The sequence below is a fragment of the Panthera leo genome, chromosome B3 (assembly GCF_018350215.1).
Source record: "Panthera leo isolate Ple1 chromosome B3, P.leo_Ple1_pat1.1, whole genome shotgun sequence".
NCBI classification, from domain to species: domain Eukaryota; kingdom Metazoa; phylum Chordata; class Mammalia; order Carnivora; family Felidae; genus Panthera; species Panthera leo.
In genome coordinates this window covers 121,615,636-121,642,578 of record NC_056684.1, presented here as the reverse complement: position 1 = coordinate 121,642,578, position 26,943 = coordinate 121,615,636, and the positions used below count along the sequence as shown (strand labels likewise).

The following is a 26,943-nucleotide window of genomic DNA, read 5'->3' as shown; positions in this document are numbered from 1 at the left end:
TTGGTATTTTAGGTGCCTTCTATTTTATAGAAATTCTTGGTAGGCTGTTATGTAGATATTGAAGACTGTTTCAGTTTGGAGCTTTGGATGAGCCAGGAACATGTAATTTTTCTTATTTTTGAATGATGTAATATACAGACTCTGCCGCCTGAAAATTCACAGTGTGACACACTTAGGAACAGACTGGATTCCAGTAGTGAGGACTGTCTATGGTATTTTCTGTTTTTAAATGTTACATAAGTTGGTCATATGAGGGAAGTTTTTCTGCCATTTATTTTGTTTGCTTAATATTGTTTGCATTATTTCTGTTGAGTGTGAGGTTCTCATTCATTTGTTTTTGCCGTTACATGTTCCACGCAGTATTACCACAGCTTCTGTGTTCATCGCTCTATTGATGGACATTTAGGTTGTCAGCTCTTTTTCGCTGTTGTTACATGGTGCTGCGGCAACAGTGTGGCCGAGATTCTTTATCTTGCAGTGATATTGGTGGACATCCTCAGAGGCTGCCAAATGCTTTCAGAAGTCCTTACAGCAGTTCAGTCTCCCATTCTAGTATATGAAAGTTATCATGTGCCCATTTCCTTGTCTTTGTAGATACTGTCAGTCCCTTTAATCCTGCACATAGGATCTGCGTGAAACAGAATCTCATTGTAGTTTTTATTTCTATTTTCCTGATCATTTGTCCCATTGGCTGAGGGTTTTTGTTTGTTTGTTTTTGTTATTTTCTTAAGTAGGTTCCACGCCCAGTGTGGAGCCCAAGGTGGGGCTTGAACTTACAACCCTGAGATCAAAACCTGAGCTGAGATCAAGAGTTACTGAGCCACCCAGGCGCCCCTGGCTGTTTGTTTAGATGGGTATTTTTAAGAGTTCTTCATGTATTCTGGATAATAATTCTTTACCACTATTGTCTCTCAACCTGAGAGACATGGCTTTTCTTTAAATCTTGTTAATAATTTCACAAAACTTTCACAAAAGTTTTCATTCTTAATGTGATAGAATTTATGATTCTTTTCCCATGTGGACAATGTTTTTGTGCCTTAAACAATCTTTTCTTTAGTCTGAGTCAAATATATCTTCTGTAAGTGTTTATTGCTTTCTTCTGTTTTGTATTAATTTGTAGTATGTCTTTATGGTTATATATGTATGTGCATGGCTTATTTTAGGGGCATTTTTCAGTTTCATCTTGGGTTATCTAGGCTTTCTAGAACCATGCATTTTAATATTGTACTGTTTTTCACTTTTTATATGTTGAAGAAGTTTATCTGGAAGGAATCAGATTTACATAAGAGCTGCACCAGTATTTCTTTCATTGAATTTCCACAGTGCTGTGAATTGGAAATGGGGAGAGCTAAAGATAACCCATAAGTGAGCTGAAGACACTTTTACATCATGACAGTGAACTTGCAAAGTGAAGAGCCTTTTCTCTACCTTGTGTCAGATATCTCATGTTTAATTTCTGTATAGGAAGGAGGGAGAAAAGGTCACGTAATGTAAGTGCTTGGTCCTGACTTTGATTTTAGTTTTAGGGAATGTTGGACTAAGAAGCTGGCTTTCTTTCTTTTCATGCCTTACCCTCTAATTTTCTGATTTCTGTTATTGGATATAAAATATCAAGCATTATTTTGAATAAGTTCATTTTTGACATACTATTTTCTCCTTTTTATAAGATATGACAGTTTCTGTTTACTTGCACGTTTTCAATCTCTGTGTTGTGTAAAGTTATTTCACCATAAATAGTCCTTGCTGTAGGACCACTTCAAACAGGATGCTAACCCAATGGAGTTCTGTTGCAGGTGGGGCTGAAGGCAGTGAAGTCACTGGGAACTTGATTCCCTCCCTCCCTCCCTCCCTCCCTCCCTTCCTTCCTTCCTTCCTTCCTTTCTCTCTTTCCCTCTTTCTCTCTCTTCTTCCTCCCTCCCTCCCTTCCTTTTTCTTTTCTTTCTTTCTTTCTTTCTTTCTTTCTTTCTTTCTTTCTTTTTCTCTCTCTCTCTCTCTCTCATGTCAGTTTCAGATAATTCAAAGAATTATAGCTAGATGCTTTAAATAAGCTGCAGTTATTAGCATGGGATTTGTTTGTTTTGTTTTTGTGTTTACACTTGACCACTTGCAGTGCCATATAATTGAATCTACCCTTATTACCACACACTCTACCCTATTTGGCACTCAGATTCACTTTTCTGAACATGCTGTATTTGATAGATGTGTTTTAGTTTTCTGTTTTTAAGATCATGAATTTATTATATATCTTTTCTTTCTTTTTTTTTTTAAAGTTTATTTTTGACAGAGAGAGAGACAGAGCATGAGTGGGGGAGGGGCAGAGAGAGGGAGACACAGAATCTGAAGCAGGCTCTAGGCTCTGAACTGTCAGCACAGAGCCCGATGCGGGGCTCGAACTCACGGACCATGAGATCATGACCTGAGCCGAAGCCAGACACTCAACCGACTGAGCCACCCAGGCACCCTGATTATGTATCTTTTCTTTAAGATAATCTATTATTCGAGTTTTTAGCATTTTATATGTGGTCATAAATTTGAGGCTTTTATTCAGAATGTCAATTTTGAGACTGATTTAGGAAGTTCATGTATTACCTGTGCTAAGGTAGTTTTTATTTTCTTCTTTCCTGGCCAAGTATGGACCCCTGTTGATTTGCAGCACAAGTTTCTTGTTGCCATACAAAGATCATCTTTCTTATGTCTTTTATTTTTAAGTGTGCAGGTTTCATTTTTGGAAACTTTGCAGCTTCTGGAAGAAAATAGAAAATGTAGGGAGAAATTTGAGCATTTTTTTTCTTTTTAATTTACCTCTAAGTTCGTTAGCATATAGTGCAACAGTGATTTCAGGAGTAGATTCCTTAATGCCCCTTACCCATTTAGGCCATCCCCCCCCCAACAACTCCTCCAGTAACCCTCTGTTCTCCATTTTAAGAGTCTCTTATGTTTTGTCCCCCTCCCTGTTTTTATCTTATTTTTGCTTCCCTTCCCTTATGTTTGTCTGTTTTGTATCTTAAAGTCCTCATATGAGTGAAGTCATATGAGATTTGTCTTTCTCTGACTGATTTCGCTTAGCATAATACCCTTTAGTTCCATCCACGTAGTTGCAAATGGCAAGATTTCATTCTTTTTGATTGCCAAGTAATACTCCATTGTGTGTATATACCACATCTTCTTTATCCATTCATCCATTGATGGACATTTGGGCTCTTTCCATACTTTGGCTATTGTTGATAGTGCTGCTATAAACACTGGGGTGCACGTGCCCCTTTGAAATAGCATGCCTGTATCCCTTGGGTAAATACCTAGTAGTGCAATTGCTGGGTCATAGGGTAGTTCTATTTTTAGTTTTTTGAGGAACCTCCATACTGTTTTCCAGAGTGGCGGCACCAACTTGCAATCCCACCAGCAGTGCAAAAGAGATCCTCTTTCTCCACATTCTCACCAACATCTGTTGTTGCCTGAGTTGATAATGTTAGCCATTCTGACAGGCGTGAGGTGGTATCTCATTGTGGTTTTGATTTGTATTTCCCTGATGATGAGTGATGATGAGTGTGTCAGTTGGCCATCTGGATGTGAAATTTGAGCATTCTAATCTTGCTCCGTGTTCTTGGCTTTTCCTGTTGGCTTTAAGAGACTGGGGCAGGGGAAGACAACTAAAAACTGTGGGAAAAAAATCACAATAATTTGAAATATTATTCAAATATTTCAAAATTCCATGATGTAGAGCTAGCTATAGCCATATGGTAGAGTCAGTATTTCTGAGCATAGTATTTTTAAATCATTTTCTTATTTAAAACAATCACACAGAAAAGTTGGAAATAAAGCACAAAAGACTTTTTTTTCCTGAACCAGTTGAAAACAAGCTGCTGATGAGAAGCTTCATCATCCCATATGCTTTAGTGAGTACTTCCTACATTTTCCTTCATAACCACAATACAACCATACAAAGCCAGAAATTGACACTGAAACAGTTAACAATTAACTAAACAGTATGGCATGATGTTATTTCAGTAACTAATACTGAAACGTTATTACTGTCTATTCCACAGACCCCTTTTAAGTTTGGCCAGTGTCCGTCCGAGTGATGCAGGTGTGGTTCAGAATCACATGTTGCATTTAATGGTCCCCGTCTCTAGTCTTCTGCCGCCACAGTTCCCACTCTTTCTTTGACTTCCATGACTTTGACACCACGAACGATTACAGGCCACTTATGCTATAGAATATTCCTCAGTTTGGGTTCACCCAGTGTTTTCCTCATGATTAAGACTCAGGAATGTATCTTGAACAGGAACAGCACAGAAGTTACACTGCGGTTTTCTATCTTCAGGTTATTCAGGCCTGAAATCTTGGTCAACTTCCCCCATATCTAAGTCAGATTTTGTTGATTCTGCCTCTCACTTCTGCTTACTCCCATTGCCACATTTCTATTTCAGGCCCTGATTACCTATTGCCCAAACTATTGCCCCAGTCTATAACTGCCTTTTTCTTGCTGCAATCTTTCCTGAACACAGCCACCTGTTGCTCTTCCTAACAGACAGCTGTTTGTCAGCATCTGCTTAAAGATGCAGAAATAGAAAATAGCAGTCTTCAGTATCTACTAGTTGCTCGCAGAATAAAGTCCAAATAATTTATACGATGCTCAAGGTCATCTACATTTAACAGTAGCTTAACCCATCTTTTTCTGTATCCTCTCACATATCCTTATTTAAACCAGCTTGGTCCCTCTGCCGGAATGCTTATCCTCCTATCCCCCAAATTCTGTTCATTCTTCAGGGCCAACTGAAAGGCTCTTTTACAACACCTTTGTGCTAATACCCTTTTTCTCTCAAAAGCCTTTTTTCACAACTTTATAGTATCACAGACTTATAATTTTGTCTCACAGGGTTGGTGTTTAATGTTTGAACACAGTGTTTTGTCTAAAGTGTGTATGTAAGTCAGTTCGTAGACTTAACTGCTAGATGTTAAAATTGGTGTCCAGTCCTAAAACACCAAATATGTGATGAAATCTCTAAACTTTACCTTTTCATTGTAATTTTGACTGTTTTAAGTATTTTAAAGTATTTTATGTTACTTGCTTTTGGGTTTTTTTCTTCATAACTGATTGTGTAGCTACAGTACAATTCCAATGAGCATATAAAGTTTATTATTGTCATATTCAGCGAGTCTAATAATTTTTGGTTTTGTCTCAGATGAATTAAGTTTCTGAGTCCTGTGTTAGTATTCACACTTTATTTTTTCCCTTTAGCTAATATTTTTGATAATACAAGGATGAACTGTCATAGAATAATGCTGTTATAGAAAGACAGAAACTTTTCCAAAAATGAACGTTCAGTTATGGCAGTATTAGTGGGTAGTAACTTGAAAAGCTTGTTGGTCAGGTGCTGGAGCTAGACCAGTAGTGTGGAGATTTCACTGTATAATGTATTGAAGTTCCCTAACCCTTGGCTGTAATGTTTCTGTATGTATGTCACCTCCCCTGTTAAGATCCTTGTCTTGTTCCTCCTTCGCACCTTAAATAGTGCCTGTATCAGGAACTTAGAGTCAATAATTGTTTGACTTGATTATTCTCATAATTGTTACCTATATCTTCCCAAAGTAGAATATAAACTCCACAAAATCATGGAGTTTTGGCCATCCTGTTCATTTGATTCTTTCTGTTTAGAACTGTGTTTGGCACATAGTAAGCATGCAGTAAATACTTGGGGGATGATTAAATGAATACTTTGGTGCCTTGAAGAGAGGCATTATTAAGAGTTAATGACCTACGATTTAGTCCCTTATATTCTTTGTGCTCTTAAATGCTGAGGACTTGATAAAGCTATGCACCTAAGAGGAAAAGATCATTCATTCACTCATATAGTATTATTCCTGCATTGAAACCTCATGTATGTATACTGACCAATGTTCCTAGAATTATAGGATTTAGGAAGAAACATACAAGAGACTTAAGTTTAATAATTTGGTTTTTAAAATATAAATGTATCTTTGATTTGATGTTGTTACTGATTTTCCCTTAGTGGGATAAATCCTCAAACTTTGATGATACAGGTGATTTGACCTTTGCTGTCCCTAACCAGGTCCACTTGTAACGTAGCAACCATTTGTAAGCTGGCTTTCTGAGCCTGAGAAACATTTGCTCCATTCTCACTGGCAGGTGTATCTCATCAGTGATAAAGAAATGGAGCCTAAGAATTGTTGGAGAAATGTTATGAATTAGATTAGGATAGAGACACTGAACCTAGTTTCATATAAATAGGATTTATAGGTAACTGTAAAACAGATAAGACTTGGATTATAATATAAATACTTGTTTGTCATTAAATATTCTAGTTGAGCTTTAGGGTTGTCCCTGAACATCTATTCTAAGCAAAGATATGACCTGCGTCAGAATGTGGGATTTACGGCACTCGTTGTTTTCACAGGAGCTACTGTTCTCTCTCCAGTTATGTGCTTAGTATGATTTTTCTCCCTGCCCCTCCCCAAAGCCAGAGTTAGTGGATCTGAAATAGTTGTTTCATAATGATAACATGGGGGTGCCTGTGTGGCTCAGTTGGTTAAGCTTCTGACTCTTGATTTTGGCTCAGGTCATGATCTCATGGTGGTTTGTGAGATCGAGCCCTGTGTTGGGCTCTTCATTGACAGCATGGTGCCTGCTTGGGATTCTCTCTCCCTCTCTCTCTGCCCCTTCCCTGCTCACGAGCATGCTCACTCTCTCTCTCAAAATAAATAAACTTAAAAAAAATAATGATAATATGATGAGCTATGAAATAGTGAACAACTCTTCTTCATTTAAGATGAAATTGGGTGTCTGGGTGGCTCAGTCGGTTAAGGGTCCGACTTTGGCTCAGGTCATGATCTTGCAGTTCGTGAGTTCGAGCCCCACATTGGGCTCTGTGCTGACAGCTCAGAACCTGGAGCCTGCTTCAGATTCTGTGTCTCCCTCTCTCCCTGCCCTTCCCCTGTTCATGCTCTGTCTCTCTCACAAATAAACATTAAAAACAATTAAGAAAAAAAGATGAAATCAAAACTAAAATGTGACTTGAATTGTTGGGTGTTAAAAAAAATCACTTAGTTTTGACACTTGGAAGACTTTCTTTTGTTTCACACAAGTGTGGTGAAATAATCATAATATTATTGCTCTTAATTAATTTCTAGTTTATAGGATCAGTTACAGGTAAAGGATGGAAAGTTTAGCAGTGGTTATAAACCAAATGTAAATAACAAAAACCTCGGCATTGTAAACAGTAGCAGACGGAAGACAGAAGGTGTCGAAAGGGGTAAAGGAAGGTGAGGGACATGAAGGTGTATCAGCTTCTGTTATGTACTTGGTGGAGAGTCAGTAAATACTATTTTAAGTTAATAAAGTATTTTAAAGTAAAGGAATCGTCTTCAAATTTATGACGGTGCTGGCCACTAGAATTAAAAACAGTCATACGACAAAACTGGGCGGTGATTAGTAGCGGAAGCACGGCTGTCTTGGCACGCCGCCGCCACCACCACCACCACCACCACCACCACCACCACCACCACCCTGCAACGCTGCTGGAACAGAAGCAGGGGTGTGAGCGTGTTAATCAGCACTGTGGTGCTAGCTGCCAACAAGCTGGATGGAGAACCCGGCCCCGCTTCCTGGGATGGGAATGGAGGTGGCTGGTTGGAGGTGGGCAGGGGGCACTTCTGTACTTTGTATTTAATATTCGGTACTACTAGACTTTTATCCTATGTGTATGTCACTTTTGTGAGTACAACTGTTTTGTTATCAGATGCCAGACTACATGGATAACCTACATGGAAATAAATCCTGCCTAAAATATGAAAGTAAGGCTTAAACATATACACAGATATTACATGGTTGATTGTTAAGAAATGTTCTCATCTTTTTTGTGGGAAGATGTATTGCTCTGTGGTGATAAGAGTATGGAGCCTTCAGAGAAGCCGCAATGGCGCAGGGGAGGTTGAGATCCACCCACTCCCCTACTTTGTAAGCCCTCCTCCCCTCCCTCCTTCCCTCCTTCCCTTTCTCCCCCTTTCTACCCCTTTCTCCTTCCAGTTCCTCTCCTTTTCCCAAAGAAGAGAGGGTCATGTGACTGGATTGATGAGGAGCTGTTGAACCGAAGCCAGAGAAGAGTGGGTGGGAAGTGTGCGGGGAGGAGGGGGGCTCGTGCTTTGAGTGGACACACGGAGTTAGAACAGGCCAGCTAGAAAAACTGACAGCTAGGAAATTCTGACAGATTCCGCCAGACATTTGAAATTCTAACTTTTACTTAGCACACCTCCAGTAATGGAAATTTAGCTGTAAGATCTATTCACGAGTCCAGGCAAAACATGACTGACCAAAAGCAACTAAAATTGTGCTTTTTCATTTTCTGGAGCTGTGCTTGGCTGTATTTTATTTCTGGCTAGAGATGTAGTTAATAACATGCGTAGCACCCAGCTTAGTGTCTGGCATCTAGTAGTAGCCTTTTGATAAATTTGCTGAATGAATGAATGCACACATCCATAACTATTAGAAAATGAGTGGGTTCTTAAAGTGTATTGCTTAAGTAGATGAATGTTAAACGAAATGGCCAAATCATGGAACAAATTAAATAGATAGGTACATTTTACTAGGTAAATTTAAAAACGATGACAAGTAATTTTCCGGAAAACTGCACTTTTTGTACTTCTTAGTTTTGAAAGAACTGAGCCTATGTAGGCGGTTATTGTATAGGAGAAAAAAGGAATACCTTGGGCAGATTGAGGTTTAATTAAAATTAGTTTGGGCTCATTTGAATTAATTCCTATAATAGACTTGTTAATGAGGTGTTAAATGATCATCTTGAGAATCCCAGGAACTGTCAAAAGTTAATTTAGGAGAACTGAGAAACTTAAAAAAATAATTTTAAAAAGCATTCCAGGAGTCCCATGCTGAGGAGGCTGTTTTAAAGAAAACAGAATCTTGGGGCACCGGGGTGGCTCAGTCAGTTAAGCATCTGACTTCGGGCTCAGGTCGTGATCTCACAGTTCATGAGTTTGAGCCCCACATCGGGCTCTGTGCTGACAGCTCAGAACCTGGGGCCTGTTTTGGATTCTGTGTCTCCCTCTTTCTCTGCCCCTCTCCTACTTTTTGTCTGTCTCTCAAAAGTGAATACATGTTAAAAAAATATTTAGAAAAGAAAAGAAAAGAAAACAATCTTTTTGGGAGGAGAGGTAGGCATAAGGAGAATCTCCTGCTTTTCTGCAGGAGGCTGCAGCTTTTCCATCCATTTGTTACGTTAGGTGGACAGGCTAAGCCTGGGCACCCTTCTGTAAGTGCTGAGCTTTCTGCGCGCAGGACTGTTATTGGATTCCACTTTTTTCGTTGTCATTATTTATCTGCTTTTACCTAAGTGTTTAATTCAATATTAGAAATTCATGTAAATAAAAATCAAGTTTTCTAATAAACAGTTTTCTTCTTAGTATAGCTTAGCAGTATATCTGACATCGCGAATCAAACCAGATTACCTCCTTTCTTATAACTGACTTCCTTGAACACCGTTAAAAAAGATACTGGCTTTATCAAGCATCTACTGTGTATCCTGTGGTAGGTTTCAAACATGATACTTGCCTTTGAAAAATCTTACTGTCTAGTGCTAGGGATAGGATTCCAGAAAAGACCTGGTCTCAGAGCCACAGGTAAATTCTTCCTTTTTTCAGCTTCCTCTTTTCTCAGGTTCCTCCTTCTGTCTCCTCCCCCAAAAGCTCCTTCCTCACCATCATCCCCCCAAAATCTTAAACTTCCTTGAAGCTAGCTAATTATTTGAGGCAAACTCAGATTTTATTAATCTTATGTTCCTTTAATTTTTCTAAATGGATTTTTCCCTTTTTTTTAATGTTTATTTTTAGAGTGTACTTAAGCAGGCGGAGGAGAGAGAGAGGGAGGGATGGGGAGAGACAGAGAGAGAGAGAGAGAGAGATTGAGAATCCCAAGTGGGTTTCGTACTGTCCACACAGTGCCCACCGCAGGCTCACAAACTGTGAGATCATGACCTGAGCCCAAATCAAGAGTCAAGACCCTTAACTGACAGAGCCACCCAGGTGGCCCATCTAAGTGGATTTTTTTTCTATAGAAGCTTTCACTCTAGTAAATTACCAGCAATTAAAGAAAAAGAAAGATTTTCCTTTTGTAAATTAACTTCATCATTATGTAGCCTAAAGGGCTTTTTAACCAATAGCTTAAGCCTTCTAAAATCGGCAAGCAATATGACCACTTCAGGGGTGCCTGGGGCTCAGTTGGTTAAATATCCAACTTCGGCTCAAGTTATGATCTCACAGTTTGTGGGTTCAAGCCCCACGTTGGGCTCTGTGCTGACAGCTCAGAGCCTGGAGCCTGCTTTGGATTCTGTCCTTCTCTCTCTGCCACTCCTCTGCTTGTGCTCTCTCTCTTTCAAAAATAAACATTTAAAAAAAAATAAAAAAAAATCGCAAGCAATATGACCGCTTCATGAGTGGAGAAATTTCAGCCCACAAATGGTGCAAGTTTTCTCAATATCTTGTCTCTAAATTGAAAGAACGTGACTTTCTTGAACTCCGTTTCTTCTGAAGTTGCATTAATGGTATTTAACATTTTATTAAAATAGACCTTTATAACCTCATTCTAATTTTCTGATTTCTGGTATGCTAGTATTCCAAAAAACCTAAATTTATTTGTGAGTAATTAGCCCTGCAAATGAAAGTCCTTTGGGGTATTTATCTACCTATTTCCTCTCCATGGATCAATAACCCCTTAAGCCTCCTTCTCTGTTTTAGGAATCTGTTCAGAATACTCCAGAGCTCTGTTGCACAGTCTGTTTCTTCTTCCACTCCCATCTCTTTCTTCCACATCCAAATGCTAATAAAAGTGTCTCACCACAAGAGTGGTCTCTCCCTTTGTGTCTTGCTTCAGAGTTTGTTTGAAACTAGCTATTAAGATGCCCACAGGCAGCAGGCTGGGAGCTAACCTTTGAACAAATGTAGACTTGTTCAGTTCGTAGAATATGGTTCTTAATGCAAAACATAAATAAGGAGTTGGAGGTTCCCATGGGACAGGAAAGGAGCCTGCACTGGATGTTCCTCCTTTGGGAGATGTAGTAAGATGATATAAGGAAGTTAATTCTTAATTAAAGCACTGTGAGTCAGTACAGGGTCATTTTGTTTTTTAAGATGAAACTGGGTGAATTACCTTAGTTTTATTACATAATCAAATTTATTTTAGGGGCGCCTGGATAGCTCAGTCAGTTAAGCGTCTGACTTTGGCTCAGGTCATGATCTTGCGGTTTGTGAGTTCAAGCCCCGTGTCGGGCTCTGTGCTGACAGCTCAGAGCCTGGAGCCTGCTTCAGATTCTGTGTCTCCCTTTCTCTCTGCCCCTCCCTGCTCATGCTCTCTCTCTGTCAAATATAAATAATAAAACATTAAAAAAATTAAAAACAAGTTTATTTTGAAGATTTTTTTCCCCACAGTTTGATTTATTCAGTTACTGTTTAGCTGAGCCTTATGACCATTCCTTAAGCCTGTTCTTATCATTTCTAATTTGTGAACCTTTATAACCCAGGCTCTGTTTTGTTTGTTGGAGAAGAACTTTCTAAACCTTAGCATGATTAGAATTGCTTCCCCCCTGCCCCCAGAATTATTTCTGAGGACTTTGTCTAGGAGACTTGATCCTAGTTTTTCACCAATTTTGCTACATATTTAAAAAAAAGGAGAGGGTGTATGGACTCTGTTCTCAATTAAGAACCAGATATCCTTCTGAAGCCTTGCCACATTTGAGAGCTTTTTGAAGAGGAATTGATTTAAGGAAACAAACAAAAAGTCACCTATGGTTTTTCTAATTATCTAAATATTTTAATCTGCCTGCCATCTGCTCCGGTGGTGAAGTAAGGTTCAGAAGGACCTCATTAAGATACACTGTTGTAAGCCTCTGTTCTCAAGCTTTGTCCATGGACCCTGGGCATCAAAGGCACTTTTAGTGAAGTGGTTCTTAACTTGCTCACACAAAGGAAGGCTTTAAAGTTAGTAATAATGCTGATGTCAGGGTCCCTTGCAGACCCTGTGAGTATCTGGGGGTAAGACCCCTGCAGTGTGTTATTTAAAAGCACCTCGAACTTGAGCACCAGTGTTGTAGAGCTTGTTAGAAATGAGGATTCTAATCCATTCTACCAGACCACTGAGTCTTGGTGGACAAGGCCCTAGAATGTGCAAAAAAAAAAAAAAAAAAAATTTTTTTTAATGTTTATTTATTTTTGAGAGAGAGACAGAGTGTGAGCGAGCAGAGAGAGGCAGAGAGGGAGGGGGCAGAGAGAGAGAGAGAGAGAGGGAGGGCAGAGAGAGAGGGAGAGAGGGGAGGGGCAGAGAGAGAGGGAGACACAGAATCTGAAGCAGGCTCCAGGCTCCCAGCTGTCAGCACAGAGCCCGACGTGGGGCTCAAACCCACAAATTGTGAGATCGTGACCTAAGCCGAAGTCAGGTGTTTAACCGACTGAGCCACCCAGCTGTCCCTAGAATGTTTATTTTAAAGAAAACCTCAGTTAATAATGCAAACTAGTTTTTAAGGAATTTAAGGGTTATTTTTTTCTTTTTCTTCTCCCTTCCTCCCTCCCTCCTTTTCTTTTCTTTTCTTTTCTTTTCTTTCTTTCTTTCTTTCTTTCTTTCTTTCTTTCTTTCTTTCTTTCTTTCTTTCTTCTGCTTATTTACTTCAAAGAGAACCAAGAGCTATTCTACTGGTAGGTGTCTGGAAGGCATGATATATAACCTCTTTCTTTTGAAAGAAAAATAAAGGGACATGTTGGCTTGTGGAACAGGAGTTTGGTGGTAAAACTGAGTTGCCAATTTTAATTGTTTTTGGAACTCTGGATGCCTTGATGCTTTCTTCTAAAGAGCTGATGATCCTTCCTGAATGAATCATTGACACAGGTGGAGAAGTCAAAAACCAACTAGGAAAGGAGAAAGAGAAGTAAGAATTCAGAGACCCATGATCATGCTTCTTAAGTCTGGTTAGAATTACTTTTGTTTCGCTCTTTTTTTTTTAATGGCCTATTAATTCAGAATCAGATTTTTCTAGTACATAACCTACGAATGGCTTTCCCTGCTATAAACTTTAAAAAGTTCAATACTAATTAGCTTGTGAAACTTATTATTGCTTGTCTTCCACCCCTGGTAACTATTAATTTAATTCCAAGCCTAGCCTTACCAGCAAGTGTCTTATTTCCTGGCCCTCCTCATCTGAGGGTGGATGCTTGAGGGCAGTACATCCCTTTAGTTCTGCCTAAATGTATTCCAGCCCCAAAGCATAGTCTTTGGACAAATTAAGACTTTCTGTCCTGACTGTGAGCTGGCACCCTTTAAACTCAGTTCCTTAATTTTTCGAAAGCACTTGGCCTCCTTTCTTCCTTTTGTTTAGGGCCCTCTGTTTCTGGCTGTGCAATAGCAACCATGCTTTTAAACTCTTGATTGCATTGAATCAACAACTTTAAGCCTTGGCCCCTGCAGCCTGGTGCACATCCTGTGGCAGTCCTCAGGAAATCCTAATTTTTGGCATTGAAACTAATTAAGAGATTAAACTACGGTTGGGGAGTGATAAGCAGTACTTGAGAGAGTCATTTACTGTGCAGTGCTTGGTGTTAGCAGAAGCTGCTCTAGTTGCGGATGAGAGAAAGAGCAACAGTAATGTGGGAGAGTAGACTCAGATAACTTGGCTGCATTCTTGTAGGGAGACAAAACGCCAAAGTCCACTTTGGAACAGTAGCGTCCCTAGGGGAGGAAGAGGCAGGCTGTCTGGTTCGATGTTCATTAGTTTGACAATTGCCCAAACTGAGCGCTTTATTTGTTGCCAGTCTGGCAAAATAGAGGGGCTGCTTCTAGGAGATGGTGAAACTAGTTCCTACTCCTTTTGTTTCAGTGTTAAAGTTACTGAACTCTTGCTTTCTGGAAGTGCCTTATAAATATCTCTTTTATAAGACTGTTCGCTGGAGCACAAAAACAGCTTGTTAAGAGTGGGTTGGAGGTACATTTATTGTCCTATCCAACCCACTCTTAACAAGCTATTTTTATTTTATTTATTTTATGTCCTTATAAGAGACATAAGGACCTTCAAACGGAAAGATTTTCTAGGGCAATTTAGCTGGTACTTAAGGGGAACATGGTATTCAAATCAGTCTGCCCTGCCGTTTAGCTAATATATCTTTTATTTTTGTCTTAAGTAATATTTCCGGATAAGATACTTTATCCTTCTTTCTCTGAAATCATGTGAAAAACCTGAACTCATACATTCAAATTCCAACATAGTGTGGTTTTGCTAATGTTTTTTCTTTACATCCCATGGTCTCCTCTCTCTCCCACTGCTGTTTCCTGCTCTAGTCCTGTTTGGTACTTAAAGATATTTTTAGGTATAGTGATCTTAATTTCATTTACAGATTGAAATTTTCAGGTGTTCATGCAGAAGTTAAAGAACAAAGGATGACCTCATAGGTCAGTTGATTTGTGTGTTTAGGCATTCTTTTGTCCCTCCTTTCCAGTAAACCATGAGATCCTACTCCCCTGGTATATCCCGACTGGGTGCTTGTGACACATGTACAGTTTATTGATCTAGAAAGTTCTCTGATGAGTGGAAAGTGTTGTCTGCTGCCTTCTCCACCCACTTTAGAGCTGTCCATAGAAGGTGACCATTGGTAATTAAGAAAGATGAGTGAGGAGAGACTGCTGCTTCTTTAGGAAAGAAACTGGATGACTTTGTTAAGAATTCATCCCTGTTCTGCCCAGCCCCTATGCTAAGGTATCATCTACATGTGAAATAATAAAAATAATAATATGGAGTGGAAGTTCCTTTGTAGTGTAACCTTGTTAATTCTCGATATATTTCTGTTGGCAGGGAAATCAGCTTTGGTACTTAAGCACTCATAAGATTCTTAAGATAAACAAAAGTTTAAGAAATTTCAACAAGTACCAAGGGTTTGCCACTACTGCCAGAAAGGTTTTCTGTTTTCCATTAATGGATCTTCACCTTTTCTGAACTTACCATTCAGTTTTAATTCGTTAGCATACCCTGATTCTTGGAGGAATGTGCAGAGAGTGTGGCTGCAAGATTTTTTGCTCTAAGATGCTTGCTACTGTATGTGATTTTGAGTAATGTGTACCATTCAATGATTCCTAAAAAACACCCCATTAATGATAGGATGTTGTCTTCCCTAGAGACCTAGAGTACTGTTTTTTGCCCATTGATAGAGAGCAAAGGAAGTACCTGGCTATTTTTATATTTGGTATGGGAAGGGGGGTTCTTCTCTCTCATAATCAAAACTATTTAGATGAAGTACAGTAATTATATGGGTTAGTACTCTTTCCAATTCTGTGCTTGTTCTTCAGATACTGGTCGCAGTGGGGATGGTGACCATTTGGGGAGAGAAGTAGAAAGAAGATGGTAGAAAATGACTGGCTTTAACAGCAGTTGGAGATTATTTTTAACATCTAAGTAAGAGTGTGGCCATTATTCAAGAAAATGTTCTATTAAGTATCATCTTAGTCCCATTGGGCTTGGGATAAGTTGGTTAGATGAATAAATGGCCATTTCTTGGAGAGGATCTGAAGCTTTCTGAGGCATCAAAGCTGCAATCATCATCATAAAGCATTTGCTGGACTTTTCCTGTGCAGTGTTTTTATAGAGAGGAAGAGGGAGAGTGGGCAAGAGAGGTATTATAAGAAATTGGCTCACATAGTTGTGGAGGCTGACAAGTCTGCAGATCTGCATTTGGCAAGCTGGGGGCCCAGAAGAGCTGATGTAGTTCTAGTCCAAATGCCGTTAGTCTTGAGACCCAGGAAAAGCTGATGCTTCAATTCAAGTCTGAAGGCAGAAAAAACCTGATGTGCCAGCACGACAGGCAGGCAGGAGAAATTCCTTCTTATTCAGGAAGGCCCATTTATTCTTGTGAGGCCTTCAACCAACTGGATGAGGCCCACCCACATTAAGGAGGACAGCCTTTACTCAGTTATTCAAATGTTAATCTCATCCAAAACATCCTCACAAGCACAGCCAAATTATGTCTGACCAAACATCAGACACTCTGTGGCCCAGTGAAGACAACACATAAAATTAGCCATCACAGCTTTCTCTGTTGATTAGTGCTCTCTTTTTAAAAAAATGTTTATTTATTGAGAGAGAGAGAGAGAGAGAAAATGTGTATGTGTGCAAGTGCACAAGCTGGGGGCAGGGGGAGACAGAGCGAGGGGGAGAGAGAATCCCAAGCAGGCTCCACATTGTCAGCAAGGGCCCAACAGGGGCTCAGACTCACGAACCGCGAGATCAAGACCTGAGCTGAAATCAAGAGTCAGATGCTTAACCGACTCACCCACCCAGCACCCCACCCCTCTTGTTTTTGAACACTAAAATTTGCCTGCAAAGTTTTCCAGGTTCACTAGAAGTAAATATGTGAATAAACTCTGTTCTAGGCCTGTCACTTTTGTCTCCCTCTGTAGTGGGCTTGGCAGTGAAGAACCGGCTTTGGGTTCTAAACTCTGGTTCTCTTCAAATGTAAACAGTTTTTATAATATTGTTTGTTAACTTTATATTTTAGTTTATTAGTTGATTTTTAGTTGGTTTCATTAATAATGTTCAAACTCTGGGGAATTTGCTGTAAAGTAACATCAGTAACATGATGAGTATATGCAGCTCAGGAATCAGTCTGTTAAGGATCCAAAGTACAGGATTTTTAATACCAATTTAAATGTATCCATCTATTCATTCTTTATTTTGTTTATAAAACTAATAACATGCTTATTTTCAAACCCAAATATTACAGAAAGTAAACAGTCTCTATGATCTTATGTCTTGGGATAACTCATGTCAGTTGTTTGGCATATAGTCTGCAGATTTCTGATTTTACATGCCCTTCTATACAAATAGTAATTTTTATCACGGTTACTCCTTTTTAGCAATGGCGTGTAAATAAAACCACTTGATTAGAAGAGTTTGACTGGTAGTCACGGGAAGGAAGAAAATGAGAATATTTATTGTTTTTTTAACCGTTGCTGGGGACAGTTTTGTTCTAGGATTATTACACTTCGTAATTTTGGCAAGAACAAAAAACAGATGAGTTCTGCTGGGATACCTCCTGTACCGTCTGTGTTTAATAGTACTTAAGTATTACAGAAGAGAAAGAAATCACATTGTGAGAGGGCTGTCAGCTTGTGAATTCTCCATAAATGGGGGCATTAACAACGCCTAAGCAAGTGATAATATCCAAGTCGGCTTGAAGGTCAGAATCTTATCCTTATGGTAAGCCGAATTGTCTGTATTGTTTCAGCATTTCTTGTGCAGCAAGAAATTGTTTCAGCATTTCTTGTGAGAGAGCACCCCACATAAGGCTAATGTATTACAATGTTAATTCTCTCTGAAGTGTTAAAAAAATGAAACAAAATAAGCCATGTTACTGTCAGTTGTTAATAAGAGTTGGTGAGAGGTGAGTCTAGCCAATTGCTCTCCTCACCTTAGACCAGTGAGAATTGCCCTGGCAGAACACAGATACTCTTGTGCAGGAAGCTCTTTCTCTGTCTTGACTTGAGCATGTTGGTGTCTTCTTTTGCTGTTGTTATTTTGTATTCTTTTTTTTTTTTTTAAGTTTTATTTTTTATTTTTTAAAATTTACATCCAAATTAGTTAGCATATAGTGCAACAGTGATTTCAGGAGTAGATTCCTTAGTACCCCTTACCCATTTAGCCCATCCCCCCTCCCACAACCCTCCAGTAACCCTCAGTTTGTTCTCCATATTTATGAGGCTCTTCTGTGTTGTCCCCCTCCCTGTTTTTATATTATTTTTGTTTCCCTTCCCTTATGTTCATCTGTTTTGTCTCTTAAAGTCCTCATATGAGTAAAGTCATATGATTTTTATCTTTCTCTGACAAATTTCACTTAGCATAATACCCTCCAGTTCCATCCACGTAGTTGCAAATGGCAAGATTTCATTCTTTTTGATCGCTGAGTAATATTCCATTGTATGTATTTACCACATCTTCTTTATCCATTCATCCATCGATGGACATTTGGGCTGTTTCCATACTTTGGCTATTGTGGATAGTGCTGCTATAAACATGGGGGTGCATGTGTCCCTTTGAAACAGCACACCTGTATCCCTTGGATAAATGCCTAGTAGTGTGATTGCTGGGTCATAGGGTAGTTCTATTTTTAGTTTTTTGAAGAACCTCCATACTGTTTTCCAGAGTGGCCGCACCAGCTTGCATTCCCAGTGTATTTTGTATTCTGACAAACAGTTTTGACCTGTGTGTCATGACTGACAAATGTGTGCAAGTGATAGAGCTATCATGCAAATGAGGAATGGATTATGCCAGGTGTTCAAATACACATTTCATGGCTTCTGGATGTTTCTTCAGGGAAATGGTTGAGGACTCAGCTAGTAATGATCGGCAAAAAAAAAAAAAAAAAGAAAAAAAATAGGATTAGTTAGTTAAGGCCTTTGATACTGTAAAGCATCACAGATGTCCCTGCAGCCTGCGAGTATTGACCAGTAATGGTGAGGATAGTAAACAGTGGAGTTACCAGAAGCCTGCCATAATTACAGAGGATGCCAAGAAGCGGCTTCCTCTGTTCCTGTTGAAAGTACATCTCTGTAGGATTATGCTCAAACACATTTCCTTACAGATCCCACACCTCTCCTAAACGGGGTTATGTGTATGTCCAGATAATGCAGTCTGTGTACCTAGAATCTTTGCATTTCTAAGCTGAAAACAGTAAATTGAAATGAAAATAGGCCATGATAAGACTTTGCTTGGGAAAAGTTTCTTTGATCGATGAATGTGCTGCTTTCAGTTGAACTGGTTTGTTCTTCTGTATAGTTTAAACGATTGCAGGAGCACCTGGGTGGCTCAGTAGGTTGAGTGTCCAACTCTTGATTTCGGCTCAGGTCATGATCCAGGATCATGAGATCCATGCCCAGCGCGGAGCCTTCTTATGGGTTTCTCTTTCCCTCTCCCTCTGCGCCTTCCCGGCTTATGCACACCTGTGCATCTTCTCTCTCTCTCTCTCTCTCTCTCTCTCTCTCTCTCTCCCTCTCTCCCTCTCTCCCTCTCTCCCTCTCTCCCTCTCTCCCTCTCCCCCTTCCCCCCCCCTCAAAAATAATTAAAATAAAAAAATAAAATGATTGCAAACAGACCTTCTTCGTATAGTTAATTTTTGCATGTTCTTGGATTTTGCATGTTTCATATATTTTTGGTTTTGCAAACACATTATCTATGGCACATTTGTTCTCATAATCCACCTCTGCAACTAAATGTATCATTTCCCCTAACTATGTGTTAGTTCCCTTCTCAGTGGAACTGCCATATGTGGACTTAGGCCAGAATTAAATGTTAGCAATTAAGGAAGTCTGCTTTTAAGGTAACAAAATATATTTCAAATTCAAATGGAGACTTTTTTGGTTATCTGAGCACCCTTGCTGCTGTACCTCACCCCTCTCCCATCTGCACAGTTAATTGAGAATATGTTGTTAAATTTATTTTAGTAGCAGATAAGAACTGTATCTTGTTACATTTTTATATTTTTTAGTCTTTTTAAAGCATATTATTCCTTTTATTGATATCATCCAGATGTTTATATAAAACATCCAGAGGGAGCTGCTTACTATCTCGTCTATTTGGTTTTGGCTTTTTAAAAATTTTGTGTCATGTTATGTAATGTTATGTTATTTTTTTAGTTTAAGCCACAGTAAGACCTCATTCACTCAGCAGTCAGTTTTTGACTACTGTGTGCCAGCTATGGAAAATGACATAGTATCTTCAAAAACTTCTTAATGCAAAAAATTCAGTTTTTTGAATTCTCAAAATAAGCAACATTTTCCTAGTATTTCTTAATACCTCCTAACCCCTTGTGTGTTTTATTTTATTAATTTTTATTCTCTTGTTTTTGGTGTCTTATTAGGCTTTAGAGTTAGAAGAGTCAGTTGGCTTTTTCTCTTTTTGCTCAAGATATTTAATATCTCCTTATTAAGACAAAGTATATATAGTCATCTATTCTGGCTTTTTTCTGATTGGAAGAAAGGAGAATAATGCCTCAACACATTGTTATAGGTAAAATAATAAATTCTTATATAATTAATGAATTTTTATGTACCAAATGTGAGGCATTTTATTAAGCACTTTACATGTATTATTTCACTTCATCCTTCAAACAGCCTTACAAAGTAGGTGAAATCATCATTATCAATTCCATTTTGCAGATGAGGAAACAAGCTCAGAGAGATTAAGTGACCTAGCCAAAACCTTACAGCTGGTAGATGATGGAGCCAGAATACAAACCCAGATAGCCTGACTTCAGAAGGGTATGTGCCACCAAAGAACCAAACTAAAGCTCATGAGTAAAATTTAGGAAGACAGTAGAATTACTAGTTCCTTTCTTTCTCAGACCTGCTTTTACTGCTTTGATGTATTACTTAAAAATGGTTGTCTGATGGTTTCAGGTTTTAAAATGTCCTCAGTGGGGGCACCTGGGTGGGTCAGTCAGTGAAGCATCTGACTCTTGATCTCCTCTGGGTCTTGATCTCAGGGTAATGAGGTCAAGTACCTTGTTGGGGACTTTTAAGCCTGCTTAAAAATAAAATAAAATAAAATAGAATAGAATAGAATAGAATAGAATAGAATAGAATAGAATAGAATAGAATAGAAAAACATCCTTAGTGCAAGCATGTCTGCATGCCTCTTCTGGATTAGGTGGAAGAATCAGTTTAGCCCAGGTAGGGACCAGGTCCCATCCCTGTTAAGGTGAGGAGCGGTTTTCAGAAAATAAGGGTGTCTGCTTGCCATCTTGAATACTCCCAACTGCAAAGGTAATTTGCCTCATCTGAATGGTAATTAATGGATAATGTGATGGCAGAGATTGTCTAAATTGGTGAGTAAGGGAACATTGGCTAAAACTAGCTTTGGAAAGTTGATAATATAGTATGATGGTATGATAGTTGAGGCATATTTATAAGTTGTAAACCTTTATATGTTATGTGTTTATATGTTAGTAATGTCAGCTGTGTCCTATGTTATGTGTTAAGAGTATACTAAAGAATTAAAAAGTGGGGAACTAGAAACAGTGAGGGAAAGCAAGAGGGTACTTTATTTCATCTTTAGAAGCTAAGGCTAAGCTAAAGCCAGATCATGTCATGTTGTGGAAGATGTAAATGGCATAATTTTAAGGGAAAAATACACAGGTGGCAGAGAATAATAAAGTGGACATGTATTCTGTTTACTATGTACTGAGCACTGCTCAAAATTTTTAAATAAATTCTCAGAATATGTATTAGACATGATTTTCCTTCTTTTAGAAAATGAGACAGACGAGAGGTTAAGTTGCTTACCCAAGGTCACAGAATTAACTAACTGGAAGAGCCAGAATTTGAACCTGGTGTCCAGTGTGAGGATGCTTTTTGTGTATGAGCTATTTCATATTTCATTATTATTTGTATTTGTGTGTGTGTGTGTGTGTAATTGAATTAGGTAATTCTGTGGAACTCAAATTAGTTTGAACACACAAAAAAGGTTTCCATTTTCTCAGAATATTTCAACTTGAATGTTTGTATATTCTTGGTGGGGAGGTGCTGGGGGAGAAAACCTTATTTGCCCTCAGAGTTTGCAGTTTGTTTTGAGGACAGGAGGCCACACATCAAAGGTGTAAGAACAGAAACAGGAACTTATAAAAAGAGCAAATTAATGACATGCAAAGTAGAGGCATGTCTTAAAGGGTACCAGGAATTTTTCCACAACCTAATTTTTTACTTCTGTCCTTTGTCTTTCATAATGCTATTGGTTCCTTTGAGGTTTTTCAAAAACTTAGAACTATATAAACATGGGTAGAAAATAACAAAAACAAAATGAAAATGAGAAAACAAATTGCTTATATTTAACTGATTTGTATGATTTTCACCTACTGGAAAAAAATTGTCCACAGGAATTTTTGTTAGTAGAGCTGTGTATTTACCACCAAGCTAACAATGGAGAAAGATGTGTGGGCTTTGTTCAGAAGTTATCCCCCTAAGTCTCTTGTTTATGTAGAAAAACGCGACTTTGGGATAAATTATTCCTCAACAAACAAACGAACAAAAAGTATTGCTTACACCTGACATATAGGCTGGAAGATTGGGGTGAAGTGGGAATGATTGACTGTGATACATGCCAGTTTCTTTTGGGGAGCAGTGAAAATGTTCTATAATTAATTACTGTGATGGTTACACAGTTCTATAGTTACACTAGAAAACTTGGAATTGAACACTTTAAATGGGAATGTGAATTATATCTCATTTAAAAAAATGACCTCAGGGCACCTGGGTGGCTCAGTTGGTTAAGCAACTGATTTTAGCTCAAGTCATGATCACGAGCAGTTCATGAGTTTGAGCCCCGCATCAGGCTGTGTGCTGACAGCTCAGAGCCTGGAGCCTGCTTCAGATTCTGTGTCTCCCTCTCTCTATGCCTCTCCCCCACTTGCACTCTGTCTCTGTTTCTTGAAAAGGAAAAAACGTTAAAAAAACAAACAAACAAACAAAACCACTTGACCTCTAGTGAGTGAACATAGTGGTAAAATATACATAACATAAAAGGTAACATTTTAACTAATTTTAGGTGTACAATCCACTGGCATTAAATACATTATAGAATGTTGTGTAACAATTACCACTGTCCATTTCCAGAATCCTCTCATCATTCCAAACAGTAATTAACTTTTAATATGCCAATCCGAGTTTGGAAGCAGTAGTCTTGACTTACTTAATTTTAAACCTTTAGACTTTAAAAATACTTGCTACCCCCAAATTGAGTTTTGTTTCTCTAAAATTTTTAGCCTTTTCCATTTGTTTCCCCCTCAAACATGCTTTTTCTTTCGTGTTCCTTCAGATAACGGCAAGTTGTCCAAATAAGAAACCCCTATTATATTTTCTCTGCTTCTTTATTCCATGTATTTAATCACCAGAGCCTTTAGATTGTGCCTCCTTAATATCTTTGAATCTGTCCACTACTCTATTGCCACTGTTATTTACTTAGACTTCTGTCTACTTTCACTTGGATTTAATAGTCCTAGAAGGATCAGTCGAGCAAAAATAATTTCCAAGAATTAAGATAAATAAACATGCTTATAATAAGGAATAGGAGGCATCCACGCAGAGAGTTCAAGCGAAACGTGATAAGTCTGATGCCTTTCCTGAGTACTCTAGTCCACATTGGTTCTCCTTCCTATCCAAGATTCATTCATTCATCAAATATTTATTTTGTATCTTCTGTGTGCTTTAACAGTTTGTAACACTCTGTCCACCTTCAAAATACATGTCCTATCCACTTTTCATACACATTTCTGTCACCCTAGTACAAGCCATCGTCGCCCACGCCCCCTGTCTGCTTCTCTCTTCACCTGTTTAAATGCAGCACTTAGGTAACCCTGTTGAAACAGGAGATCTTATCAATCTTCTGTTTGAGAACCCTTGTGGGGCTTCTCCCACCTCTCAAAGTCAAAATCAGAGTCTTTCTTACAGTGAAGACCTGTGAGTCCCCTGTGGATTGGCCCTCTATAGATCGCCTGTATCACACACTCCCTTTACTGGCTCAGTTCCAACCTTGCTGGTTCACTCCACCCTAGGAAATGCCACAGGTGCTTTTGCTTCTGGGCCTTGGTGCTTTATGGAGATAGTGCTTGCTCATCCAGGTCATTTCTCAGACATCACTTGAGTGAGACATTTACCTTTTTTGTTGTCCATTTCCCACATTGGATGAACTTTGCTTCTTTTATTCCATGCAGTGTATCCAGGGCCTAGATGTCTGACAGACACACTAGACAGGTACTCAGGGTGTATTTATTTAACGTCTGCTTGCCTAGCACATAGTACATTCTTCCTTTTCTGTGTAGCCTTCCTGGTGAGATTTTTGTCTTTGGTGTAGTGACGATGATGCTACTTTTGTATCTCCTCTATTTCTAGCAAATATATGCTGAAATAAATGACATCTTTATTATTTATTTTTATGTGCTAGATTTATTTTTCTTCACAGTTTTGTGTCTTAAAAGTAGATGAGGCTTCAAAAATGTTAGTAGCCCCCCAAATCAACTTCTTTAATGTTTGCTTTTAAGTTTCTGTAAGAAATTCTGAAGCAGGCTGTCGGCGGAAGTAGGTGGGGTGACCTGGGTTGATGAACTCCGCAGCAGCGTTGCTGAGATCAACGAGCTCAGTGGCCAGTGGCAGCTGGTACCGGGTGGGATGAGGGGTGGGCAGAGCCTAGGTGGCAGCAGGGGTAGTGTGTGGCCTAGGCCATGACAGCCAATGCTGGGGAATGGTGCTTCATGGAAAACGACCCTGGTCTCTTCACTGAGCTCATTAAAGGATTTGGTTGCTGAGGAGCCCAAGTAGAAGAAATACGGAGTTTAGAGCCTAAGAATTTTGAAAAGTTAAAGCCAGTTCATGGGCTAATTTTTTTTGTTTTTCAAGTGGCAGCCAGGAAAAGAATCAGCACCCTCTGTATCTTTAGTTCAGGACTCCAGACTTGACATGATATTTTTTGCCAAGCAGAAAATTAATAATGTTTGTGCTAGTCAAGCCACAGTAAGTGTGTTATTGAATTGTACCCATCAAGGTGTCCATTTAGAAGAGACATTATCAGAGTTTAAAGAACGTTCGCAAAGCTTTGATGCAGCTATGAAAGATTTGCATTGAGCAATCCAGGTGTGATTCGACAAGTCCACAATAGCTTGTCCAGACAGCAGATGTTTGCATTTGATGCAAAGACATCAGCAAAAGAAGAAGATGCTTTTCACTCTGTCAGTTATGTTCCTGTGGACAGAAGATTGTATGAATTAGATGGATTAAGAGAAGGACCGACTGGTTTAGATGCATGAGATCAAGATGACAGCACAATGAAGCAGTCATAGAAAAACGGATACAAAAGCACAGTGAAATTTGATTTAAGTTGATGGCCATTGTGTCTGACAGAAAAATGAGACATGAACAGATAGCAGTTACAAGACAACTTGCTGAGGAACTCTTGGATGCAGATCAGGATAATAATATGTTAAGTGCTGTTCAGTCAGAGGTTGCCAAAACTCAGATGCTTATTGAAGAAATAGTACAGAAACTAAAAAGATAAGAGATCAAAAATATCAGAGGGCAGCATAATTATCTGCCTTTCATTATGGAATTTTTAAAGATCTTAGCAGAACACTAGCAGTTAATGCCACTAGTAGAAAAGGCAAAAGAAAAACAACGCAAAGAAAGCACTGGAAACAATGAAGAAGACACTTTGGGATGTGTACGCATTTCTGCTTCTGCACTTATTTTCATGGAAACCATTAAGTATAAAGAGCTTTGAACAACATCCTAGTTGACTCACCTTGATAGCACGTGTATAGTTTGGCAATAGTACCAATCTGTCTTTAACGCATGGATTCTTTCTCTGCTTGCAGCATACAGTATGCATGTAGTGCATAGTAAATAAAGGTCATTTGGGGCGCCTGTGGCTCAGTCAGTTAAGCGGCCGACTTCGGCTCAGGTCATGATCTCACAGTCCGTGGGTTCCATCCCCGCGTCAGGCTCTGTGCTGACAGCTCAGAGCCTGGAGCCTGCTTATGATTCTGTGTCTCCCTCTCTCTCTGCCCCTCCCCTGCTCATGCTCTGTCTCTGTCTCAAAAAATAAATAAAACAAAAAAATTTTAAAAAAATAATAAAGGTCATTTAAGAGTGCTTGCCCACATTCCATTATTCGACATCGGATCTGAGAACTTCTGTTGGTTCTCTGGATGTATACTATCCTAATGAACCTAGAAATCGCACAAATGATCATCTCTTCCTGTAGTTGTTATTTGTAATTAATCTCTTAATCTTTTAGCTCACTTGCATGCTTAAAATTTATAAATGTCAGATCTTGATTAAACTGGATCTCTTGTTTCTCATCATTAATGAAAAAAATCAGTATTTGTCTTTGATATCTAAACGTTTTGAGGATTTTGACACTGAATGCAGATTATTTGAAAAAGACAAAAATATGATTTCTAGTGCTTTTTTTCATTGATTCCGATAGAAAAAGTAATAAGCATCCCAATTGTATTTTAGCAGACTTAAAAAAAAAAAAAAACAACAACAGAAATCCTGAAGCATATTCACAACTACTGTATATGCACTGTTTCTTTCATTTGGTGACCTTAATATAAATTGGTCATTTTTCTCAAATCTGAGCACTTTTTAAAAAGTTTTTTTAATGTTTATTTGAGAGAGAGAGAGAGAGAGAGAATGACCAGGGGAGGAGCAGAAGAGAGGGAGACACAATCCAAAGCAGGCTCCAGGCTCTGAGCTGTCAGCACAGAGCCTTACGTGGGGCTCAAACTCACGAACCGTGAGATCATGACCTAAGCCAAAGACAGGCGCTTAATTGACTGAGCCACCCAGGTGCCCTATGAGCACTTTTGTTTTAATTGACTCTATTGAATTTGATTAAGTGGTTCATCATTTACATGGAGTAAATAATTTGTATGAAACAAACTTACACATTCTATTGAGACTTCTGTAAATGTACAAGAAAAAATTTTTTTTTACATAAGTAGCAGTTTTAATGGGGATTCAACATTCAGCTGTTTTCCTTTAGGCTCTTGAAAACCCCAGAGACTTAAGAATGTTTTTCATTACTGTTGATTATCAAATCTAAATGTTCACTTGCCAACCCACTTCCTCTTTCTTGGAAGAAGTAAAAGTTATTTTTAGACCTGATTTCCTGATTAAGTGGAGTCAGGAATCCCAGCAATTCTCCCTATTAAAGGATATGCTTGCACATGTAAGGAATGTTCTGTTTACCTAGGGTTTATTTAGTTCAGGAATATCTTAAACCCTGGGACAAGTCCAGCCTTCCCTAAACTGTCTGTCTACATCTACACCCTCTGCTCAGTTCTACCTTTTAAAATGGAAATCAAACTCTACTCCTTTCCAAAAGAACCCATCCTTCTATTGTA

At 38.8% G+C, this 26,943-nt stretch overlaps 1 protein-coding gene and 1 pseudogene across 1 annotated transcript in view; both read left to right on the top strand.

Annotated features, from left to right (window-relative positions):
• SPTLC2 (serine palmitoyltransferase long chain base subunit 2) overlaps positions 1–26,943 on the top strand; it is a 102,196-nt gene that overhangs the window by 55,503 nt on the left and 19,750 nt on the right. The window lies entirely within an intron of this gene.
• Positions 22,459–25,508, top strand: LOC122222992 (annotated as a pseudogene).